Raw genomic sequence first — 11,282 nt, forward strand, 5'->3', positions numbered from 1 at the left:
GCTATTTGGAGTCAACTCATATTGACGTTGTTTATAATGATCAAAACCTTTTATCAAGCTGATCGAAAAGACAACCATTTCAACATATTTTTTACATTCTGTCTTTCTGTCAAACTTGCTTCCACCTCTCTTGTATTCAACTTTACCTGCTTTATTTCCCAATTCTTCCTTTAATTGAAAGTAAAGCTTTGCCTGCATCAGCCTCCAGTTCCCCTTATACAAAACTGTTAGTAGTCAGATGACCTAGCTTGCCGACCCTCGCCATATAGGTCTGTGTTTCTGAGTATAAGTCCATTCATAGTTTACAAACATCATCTAACTAACTTGGCTCCTAAAAAGGAAATTCACCCATCAGACCAATTTAGCTACTGAATAATACTGGACAATTTAACACATAACTGCACATGCAGATAGAGTGACCAGGTTCTGCATTTATCTTTAACAATTATAAAAAATACAACAGAAAGCCAAAATTGACAGCTGGATGAAATAGCTCAGTTGGGAGAGCAGTAGACTGAAGATCTAAAGGTCCCTGGTTCAATCCCGGGTTTAGGCACATTTTGAACTTCTGCTTTGCATGCCACAAATGCTATTTGGAGTCAACTCATATTGACGTTGTTTATAATGATCAAAACCTTTTATCAAGCTGATCGATAAGACAACCATTTCAACATATTTTTTACATTCTGTCTTTCTGTCAAACTTGCTTCCACCTCTCTTGTATTCAACTTTACCTGCTTTATTTGCCAATTCTTCCTTTAATTGAAAGTAAAGCTTTGCCTGCATCAGCCTCGAGTTCCCCTTATACAAAACTGTTAGTAGTCAGATGACCTAGTTTGCCTACCCTCGCCATATAGGTCTGTGTGTCTGAGTATAAGTCCATTCATAGTTTACAAACATCTTCTAACTAACTTGGCTCCTAAAAAGGAAATTCACCCATCAGACCAATTTAGCTGCTGAATAATATTGGACAATTTAACACATAACTGCACATGCAGATAGAATGACCAGGGTCTGCATTTATCTTTAACAATTATCAAAAATACAACAGAAAGCCAAAATGGCCAGCTGGATGAAATAGCTCAGTTGGGAGAGTGTTAGATTGAAAATCTAAAAGTCCCTTGTTCAATGCTGGGTTTCGGAAAAGTCTGAGAGGGTTCTTGCTTCTCACAAAATATTTCTTGGTATCAGCTCAAGTTTTTCTTTCTTTATTTATCAAAATATTTGATCAACTGATCGACAACATGATCAATTCAACATAGAATTGTCTTTCTGTCCTCCTTCTAAATTTGCTTCCACCTCTCTTGCATTCAGCTTCGACTACAAATGTTTCCTATTTCATGCTTTTTTGTAAAGTAAACTCTTGTCTGCATCAGCTTCCACTTCTCCTTGAACACAGATTTCAGTATTCAGATGACATAGCTTACCTACTCAGGCCAAATACCTCTGTGTAATATGGTGCTAGTCCATTCAGAGTAAAAAAAAAAGCTACCTAACCTGGATCCGAAAAATGCTATTTACCTATTGCACCCGTTAACTGATGAATGATACAGGACATCTTAAAACATAGATCTAGCATGAGGTTGAGCATCTATTTTCTTGGGAAGTTTAAAAGAAAGGATGAAGACCCAAACTACCAGCAGGCCGAAATAGCTCAGTTGGGAGGGCGTTAGACTGAAGATCTAAAGGTCCCTGGTTCAATCCTGGGTTTTGGCACAATTTCAACTTCTGCTTTTCATGTCACAAAAGCTGTTTGGAGTTAAATCAGCGCTCTTCTTTATCAAAACCTTTTATCAATCTGATCAACAACACAATCAATTCAACATATTATTTACTTTCTGTCTTCCTTTCAAAGTTGCTTCCACCTCTCTTGTATTCAACTATGCCTCATTTATTTGAAACTTCTTGCTTTATTTTAAAGTAAAGCTTTGCCTGCATCAGCCTCCAATTCCCCTTATACAAAACTGTCAGTAGTCAGATGACATAGCTTGTACACCCTGGCCATATAGGTCTGTGTTTCAGAGTATAAGTCAATTCAGAGTTTAGAAAAAAAAATTCTACCTACATTGTCCCCTAAAAAGGATATTCACTCATCAGACCAAGTTACCTGCTGAATGATACTGGACACTTTAACACATAACTATAAACGAAAATAGAATGACCAGGTTCTGTATGTATCGTCTACAATTATTAATAATACATCAGGAGGCCACAGGGACTTGTTGGCTGAAATATCTCAGTTGGGAGATCGTTAGACTGAAGAGCTTAAGGTACCTGATTCAATCCTGACTTTCAGCACAGTGCGAGGGGATCCTACATTCTTGCAAAATATTTCTTGAAATCAGCTCTAGTTTTTTTTTCTTTATTTCTCAAAATATTTTATCAACTGATCAACAACATGATAACTTCAACAAAAAGTTGTCTTTCTGTCCTCCTTCTAAACTTGCTTCCACCTCTCTTGCCATCAGCTTTGATGACGAATTTATCCCATTTTATACTTTTTTCAAAGTAAACTCTTGTCTGCATCAGCTTTCACTTCTCCTTGAACAAAGTTGTCAGTATTGAGATGACATAGCTTACCTACTCAGGCGACATACGTCTGTGTAATACAGTGCTGGTCCACTTAGAGTTTTAAAAGAAAAACGACCTAACATTTATCCCAAAAACGCTACTCACCCATTTCACCAGTTAGCTGCTGAACAATGCAGGACACATTAAAACACAGCTCTAACCTCAGATTGAAAATCCAGGTTCTGCATCTCTGTTCTGGGATTGTTCAAAAAAAGAGGCTGAATACTATAGCTGCTGGCAGGCCGAAATAGCTCAGTTGGGAGAGTGTTAGACTGAAGATCTAAAGGTCCCTGGTTCGATCCCGGGTTTCGGCACATTTTGAACTTCTGCTTTGCATGCCACAAAGACTATTTTGAGTCAACTCATATTGACTTTGTTTATAATGATCAAAACCTTTTATCAAGATAATCGACAACACAATTAATTCAACATATTATTTACTTTCTGTCTTTCTTTCAAACTTGCTTCCACCTCTCTTGTATTCAACTTTGCCTCCTTTATTTCCCAATTCTTCCTTTAATTGAAAGTAAAGCTTTGCCTGCATCAGCCTCCAGTTCCCCTTATACAAAACTGTTAGTAGTCAGATGACCTAGCTTGCCGACCCTCGCCATATAGGTCTGTGTTTCTGAGTATAAGTCCATTCATAGTTTACAAACATCATCTAACTAACTTGGCTCCTAAAAAGGAAATTCACCCATCAGACCAATTTAGCTACTGAATAATACTGGACAATTTAACACATAACTGCACATGCAGATAGAGTGACCAGGTTCTGCATTTATCTTTAACAATTATAAAAAAAACAACAGAAAGCCAAAATTGCCAGCTGGATGAAATAGCTCAGTTGGGAGAGCAGTAGACTGAAGATCTAAAGGTCCCTGGTTCAATCCTGGGTTTAGGCACATTTTGAACTTCTGCTTTGCATGCCACAAATGCTATTTGGAGTCAACTCATATTGACGTTGTTTATAATGATCAAAACCTTTTATCAAGCTGATCGATAAGACAACCATTTCAACATATTTTTTACATTCTGTCTTTCTGTCAAACTTGCTTCCACCTCTCTTGTATTCAACTTTACCTGCTTTATTTGCCAATTCTTCCTTTAATTGAAAGTAAAGCTTTGCCTGCATCAGCCTCGAGTTCCCCTTATACAAAACTGTTAGTAGTCAGATGACCTAGTTTGCCTACCCTCGCCATATAGGTCTGTGTGTCTGAGTATAAGTCCATTCATAGTTTACAAACATCTTCTAACTAACTTGGCTCCTAAAAAGGAAATTCACCCATCAGACCAATTTAGCTGCTGAATAATATTGGACAATTTAACACATAACTGCACATGCAGATAGAATGACCAGGGTCTGCATTTATCTTTAACAATTATCAAAAATACAACAGAAAGCCAAAATGGCCAGCTGGATGAAATAGCTCAGTCGGGAGAGTGTTAGATTGAAAATCTAAAAGTCCCTTGTTCAATGCTGGGTTTCGGAAAAGTCTGAGAGGTTTCTTGCTTCTCACAAAGTATTTCTTGGTATCAGCTCAAGTTTTTCTTTCTTTATTTATCAAAATATTTGATCAACTGATCGACAACATGATCAATTCAACATAGAATTGTCTTTCTGTCCTCCTACTAAATTTGCTTCCACCTCTCTTGCATTCAGCTTCGACTACAAATGTTTCCTATTTTATGCTTTTTTGTAAAGTAAACTCTTGTCTGCATCAGCTTCCACTTCTCCTTGAACACAGATTTCAGTATTCAGATGACATAGCTTACCTACTCAGGCCAAATACCTCTGTGTAATATGGTGCTAGTCCATTCAGAGTAAAAAAAAAAGCTACCTAACCTGGATCCGAAAAATGCTATTTACCTATTGCACCCGTTAACTGATGAATGATACAGGACATCTTAAAACATAGCTCTAGCATGAGGATGAGCATCTATTTTCTTGGGAAGTTTAAAAGAAAGGATGAAGACCCAAACTACCAGCAGTCTGAAATAGCTCAATTGGGAGAGCGTTAGAGTGAAGATCTAAAGGTCCCTGGTTCAATCCCGGGTTTCGGCACAATTTCAACTTCTGCTTTTCATGTCACAAAAGCTGTTTGGAGTTAAATCAAAGCTCTTCTTTATCAAAACCTTTCATCAATCTGATCAACAACACAATCAATTCAACATATTATTTACTTTCTGTCTTCCTTTCAAACTTGCTTCCACCTCTCTTGTATTCAACTATGCCTCATTTATTTGCAACTTTTTGCTTTATTTTAAAGTAAAGCTTTGCCTGCATCAGCCTCCAATTCCCCTTATACAAAACTGTCAGTAGTCAGATGACATAGCTTGTACACCCTGGCCATATAGGTCTGTGTTTCAGAGTATAAGTCAATTCAGAGTTTAGAAAAAAAATTCTACCTACCTTGTCCCCTAAAAAGGATATTCACACATCAGACCAAGTTACCTGCTGAATGATACTGGACACTTTAACACATAACTATAAACGAAAATAGAATGACCAGGTTCTGTATGTATCGTCTACAATTATTAATAATACATCAGGAGGCCACAGGGACTTGTTGGCTGAAATATCTCAGTTGGGAGATCGTTAGACTGAAGAGCTTAAGGTACCTGATTCAATCCTGACTTTCAGCACAGTGCGAGGGGATCCTACATTCTTGCAAAATATTTCTTGAAATCAGCTCTGTTTTTTTTTACTTTATTTCTCAAAATATTTTATCAACTGATCAACAACATGATAACTTCAACAAAAAGTTGTCTTTCTGTCCTCCTTCTAAACTTGCTTCCACCTCTCTTGCCATCAGCTTTGATGACGAATTTATCCCATTTCATACTTTTTTCAAAGTAAACTCTTGTCTGCATCAGCTTTCACTTCTCCTTGAACAAAGTTGTCAGTATTGAGATGACATAGCTTACCTACTCAGGCGACATACGTCTGTGTAATACAGTGCTGGTCCACTCAGAGTTTTAAAAGAAAAACGACCTAACATTTATCCCAAAAACGCTACTCACCCATTTCACCAGTTAGCTGCTGAACAATGCAGGACACATTAAAACACAGCTCTAACCTCAGATTGAAAATCCAGGTTCTGCATCTCTGTTCTGGGATTGTTCAAAAAAAGAGGCTGAATACTATAGCTGCTGGCAGGCTGAAATAGCTCAGTTGGGAGAGTGTTAGACTGAAGGTCTAAAGGTCCCTGGTTCGATCCCGGGTTTCGGCACATTTTGAACTTCTGCTTTGCATGCCACAAAGACTATTTTGAGTCAACTCATATTGACTTTGTTTATAATGATCAAAACCTTTTATCAAGATAATCGACAACACAATTAATTCAACATATTATTTACTTTCTGTCTTTCTTTCAAACTTGCTTCCACCTCTCTTGTATTCAACTTTGCCTCCTTTATTTCCCAATTCTTCCTTTAATTGAAAGTAAAGCTTTGCCTGCATCAGCCTCCAGTTCCCCTTATACAAAACTGTTAGTAGTCAGATGACCTAGCTTGCCGACCCTCGCCATATAGGTCTGTGTTTCTGAGTATAAGTCCATTCATAGTTTACAAACATCATCTAACTAACTTGGCTCCTAAAAAGGAAATTCACCCATCAGACCAATTTAGCTACTGAATAATACTGGACAATTTAACACATAACTGCACATGCAGATAGAGTGACCAGGTTCTGCATTTATCTTTAACAATTATAAAAAATACAACAGAAAGCCAAAATTGCCAGCTGGATGAAATAGCTCAGTTGGGAGAGCAGTAGACTGAAGATCTAAAGGTCCCTGGTTCAATCCCGGGTTTAGGCACATTTTGAACTTCTGCTTTGCATGCCACAAATGCTATTTGGAGTCAACTCATATTGACGTTGTTTATAATGATCAAAACCTTTTATCAAGCTGATCGATAAGACAACCATTTCAACATATTTTTTACATTCTGTCTTTCTGTCAAACTTGCTTCCACCTCTCTTGTATTCAACTTTACCTGCTTTATTTGCCAATTCTTCCTTTAATTGAAAGTAAAGCTTTGCCTGCATCAGCCTCGAGTTCCCCTTATACAAAACTGTTAGTAGTCAGATGACCTAGTTTGCCTACCCTCGCCATATAGGTCTGTGTGTCTGAGTATAAGTCCATTCATAGTTTACAAACATCTTCTAACAGGAGGCCACAGGGACTTGTTGGCTGAAATATCTCAGTTGGGAGATCGTTAGACTGAAGAGCTTAAGGTACCTGATTCAATCCTGACTTTCAGCACAGTGCGAGGGGATCCTACATTCTTGCAAAATATTTCTTGAAATCAGCTCTGGTTTTTTTTACTTTATTTCTCAAAATATTTTATCAACTGATCAACAACATGATAACTTCAACAAAAAGTTGTCTTTCTGTCCTCCTTCTAAACTTGCTTCCACCTCTCTTGCCATCAGCTTTGATGACGAATTTATCCCATTTCATACTTTTTTCAAAGTAAACTCTTGTCTGCATCAGCTTTCACTTCTCCTTGAACAAAGTTGTCAGTATTGAGATGACATAGCTTACCTACTCAGGCGACATACGTCTGTGTAATACAGTGCTGGTCCACTCAGAGTTTTAAAAGAAAAACGACCTAACATTTATCCCAAAAACGCTACTCACCCATTTCACCAGTTAGCTGCTGAACAATGCAGGACACATTAAAACACAGCTCTAACCTCAGATTGAAAATCCAGGTTCTGCATCTCTGTTCTGGGATTGTTCAAAAAAAGAGTCTGAATACTATAGCTGCTGGCAGGCCGAAATAGCTCAGTTGGGAGAGCGTTAGACTGAAGATCTAAAGATCCCGGGTTTCGGCACATTTTGAACTTCTGCTTTGCATGCCACAAAGACTATTTTGAGTCAACTCATATTGACTTTGTTTATAATGATCAAAACCTTTTATCAAGATAATCGACAATACAATTAATTCAACATATTATTTACTTTCTGTCTTTCTTTCAAACTTGCTTCCACCTCTCTTGTATTCAACTTTGCCTCCTTTATTTCCCAATTATTCCTTTAATTGAAAGTAAAGCTTTGCCTGCATCAGCCTCGAGTTCCCCTTATACAAAACTGTTAGTAGTCAGATGACCTAGCTTGCCGACCCTCGCCATATAGGTCTGTGTTTCTGAGTATAAGTCCATTCATAGTTTACAAACATCATCTAACTAACTTGGCTCCTAAAAAGGAAATTCACCCATCAGACCAATTTAGCTACTGAATAATACTGGACAATTTAACACATAACTGCACATGCAGATAGAGTGACCAGGTTCTGCATTTATCTTTAACAATTATAAAAAATACAACAGAAAGCCAAAATTGCCAGCTGGATGAAATAGCTCAGTTGGGAGAGCAGTAGACTGAAGATCTAAAGGTCCCTGGTTCAATCCCGGGTTTAGGCACATTTTGAACTTCTGCTTTGCATGCCACAAATGCTATTTGGAGTCAACTCATATTGACGTTGTTTATAATGATCAAAACCTTTTATCAAGCTGATCGATAAGACAACCATTTCAACATATTTTTTACATTCTGTCTTTCTGTCAAACTTGCTTCCACCTCTCTTGTATTCAACTTTACCTGCTTTATTTGCCAATTCTTCCTTTAATTGAAAGTAAAGCTTTGCCTGCATCAGCCTCGAGTTCCCCTTATACAAAACTGTTAGTAGTCAGATAACCTAGTTTGCCTACCCTCGCCATATAGGTCTGTGTGTCTGAGTATAAGTCCATTCATAGTTTACAAACATCTTCTAACTAACTTGGCTCCTAAAAAGGAAATTCACCCATCAGATCAATTTAGCTGCTGAATAATATTGGACAATTTAACACATAACTGCACATGCAGATAGAATGACCAGGGTCTGCATTTATCTTTAACAATTATCAAAAATACAACAGAAAGCCAAAATGGCCAGCTGGATGAAATAGCTCAGTCGGGAGAGTGTTAGATTGAAAATCTAAAAGTCCCTTGTTCAATGCTGGGTTTCGGAAAAGTCTGAGAGGTTTCTTGCTTCTCACAAAGTATTTCTTGGTATCAGCTCAAGTTTTTCTTTCTTTATTTATCAAAATATTTGATCAACTGATCGACAACATGATCAATTCAACATAGAATTGTCTTTCTGTCCTCCTACTAAATTTGCTTCCACCTCTCTTGCATTCAGCTTCGACTACAAATGTTTCCTATTTCATGCTTTTTTGTAAAGTAAACTCTTGTCTGCATCAGCTTCCACTTCTCCTTGAACACAGATTTCAGTATTCAGATGACATAGCTTACCTACTCAGGCCAAATACCTCTGTGTAATATGGTGCTAGTCCATTCAGAGTAAAAAAAAAAGCTACCTAACCTGGATCCGAAAAATGCTATTTACCTATTGCACCCGTTAACTGATGAATGATACAGGACATCTTAAAACATAGCTCTAGCATGAGGTTGAGCATCTATTTTCTTGGGAAGTTTAAAAGAAAGGATGAAGACCCAAACTACCAGCAGGCTGAAATAGCTCAGTTGGGAGAGCTTAGACTGAAGATCTAAAGGTCCCTGGTTCAATCCCGGGTTTCGGCACAATTTCAACTTCTGCTTTTCATGTCACAAAAGCTGTTTGTGTTGTTGATGAGATTGATAAAAGGTTTTGATAAAGAAGAGCGTTGATTTAACTCCAATCAATTCAACATATTATTTACTTTCTGTCTTCCTTTCAAACTTGCTTCCACCTCTCTTGTATTCAACTATGCCTCATTTATTTGAAACTTCTTGCTTTATTTTAAAGTAAAGCTTTGCCTGCATCAGCCTCCAATTCCCCTTATACAAAACTGTCAGTAGTCAGATGACATAGCTTGTACACCCTGGCCATATAGGTCTGTGTTTCAGAGTATAAGTCAATTCAGAGTTTAGAAAAAAAAATTCTACCTACATTGTCCCCTAAAAAGGATATTCACTCATCAGACCAAGTTACCTGCTGAATGATACTGGACACTTTAACACATAACTATAAACGAAAATCGAATGACCAGGTTCTGTATGTATCGTCTACAATTATTAATAATACATCAGGAGGCCACAGGGACTTGTTGGCTGAAATATCTCAGTTGGGAGATCGTTAGACTGAAGAGCTTAAGGTACCTGATTCAATCCTGACTTTCAGCACAGTGCGAGGGGATCCTACATTCTTGCAAAATATTTCTTGAAATCAGCTCTAGTTTTTTTTTCTTTATTTCTCAAAATATTTTATCAACTGATCAACAACATGATAACTTCAACAAAAAGTTGTCTTTCTGTCCTCCTTCTAAACTTGCTTCCACCTCTCTTGCCATCAGCTTTGATGACGAATTTATCCCATTTTATACTTTTTTCAAAGTAAACTCTTGTCTGCATCAGCTTTCACTTCTCCTTGAACAAAGTTGTCAGTATTGAGATGACATAGCTTACCTACTCAGGCGACATACGTCTGTGTAATACAGTGCTGGTCCACTTAGAGTTTTAAAAGAAAAACGACCTAACAATTATCCCAAAAACGCTACTCACCCATTTCACCAGTTAGCTGCTGAACAATGCAGGACACATTAAAACACAGCTCTAACCTCAGATTGAAAATCCAGGTTCTGCATCTCTGTTCTGGGATTGTTCAAAAAAAGAGGCTGAATACTATAGCTGCTGGCAGGCCGAAATAGCTCAGTTGGGAGAGCGTTAGACTGAAGATCTAAAGGTCCCTGGTTTGATCCCGGGTTTCGGCACATTTTGGACTTCTGCTTTGCATGCCACAAAGACTATTTTGAGTCAACTCATATTGACTTTGTTTATAATGATCAAAACCTTTTATCAAGATAATCGACAATACAATTAATTCAACATATTATTTACTTTCTGTCTTTCTTTCAAACTTGCTTCCACCTCTCTTGTATTCAACTTTGCCTCCTTTATTTCCCAATTCTTCCTTTAATTGAAAGTAAAGCTTTGCCTGCATCAGCCTCCAGTTCCCCTTATACAAAACTGTTAGTAGTCAGATGACCTAGCTTGCCGACCCTCGCCATATAGGTCTGTGTTTCTGAGTATAAGTCCATTCATAGTTTACAAACATCATCTAACTAACTTGGCTCCTAAAAAGGAAATTCACCCATCAGACCAATTTAGCTACTGAATAATACTGGACAATTTAACACATAACTGCACATGCAGATAGAGTGACCAGGTTCTGCATTTATATTTAACAATTATAAAAAATACAACAGAAAGCCAAAATTGCCAGCTGGATGAAATAGCTCAGTTGGGAGAGCAGTAGACTGAAGATCTAAAGGTCCCTGGTTCAATCCCAGGTTTAGGCACATTTTGAACTTCTGCTTTGCATGCCACAAATGCTATTTGGAGTCAACTCATATTGACGTTGTTTATAATGATCAAAACCTTTTATCAAGCTGATCGATAAGACAACCATTTCAACATATTTTTTACATTCTGTCTTTCTGTCAAACTTGCTTCCACCTCTCTTGTATTCAACTTTACCTGCTTTATTTGCCAATTCTTCCTTTAATTGAAAGTAAAGCTTTGCCTGCATCAGCCTCGAGTTCCCCTTATACAAAACTGTTAGTAGTCAGATGACCTAGTTTGCCTACCCTCGCCATATAGGTCTGTGTGTCTGAGTATAAGTCCATTCATAGTTTACAAACATCTTCTAACTAACTTGGCTCCTAA

General features: G+C 37.6%; 2 non-coding genes across 2 annotated transcripts; both read left to right on the forward strand.

The window, feature by feature from the left end:
* Positions 1-2,812: 2,812 nt before the first annotated feature.
* On the forward strand, positions 2,813-2,885 carry TRNAF-GAA (transfer RNA phenylalanine (anticodon GAA)). The gene has a single exon. It is a non-coding gene; the product is annotated as a tRNA-Phe (tRNA).
* Positions 2,886-10,254: 7,369 nt separating this feature from the next.
* On the forward strand, positions 10,255-10,327 carry TRNAF-GAA (transfer RNA phenylalanine (anticodon GAA)). Its single transcript has one exon. It is a non-coding gene; the product is annotated as a tRNA-Phe (tRNA).
* The last annotated feature ends 955 nt before the right edge of the window (positions 10,328-11,282 follow it).

Source organism: Triturus cristatus, chromosome 8 (assembly GCF_964204655.1).
Source record: "Triturus cristatus chromosome 8, aTriCri1.1, whole genome shotgun sequence".
In the NCBI taxonomy this organism is placed as follows: Eukaryota; Metazoa; Chordata; class Amphibia; order Caudata; family Salamandridae; genus Triturus; species Triturus cristatus.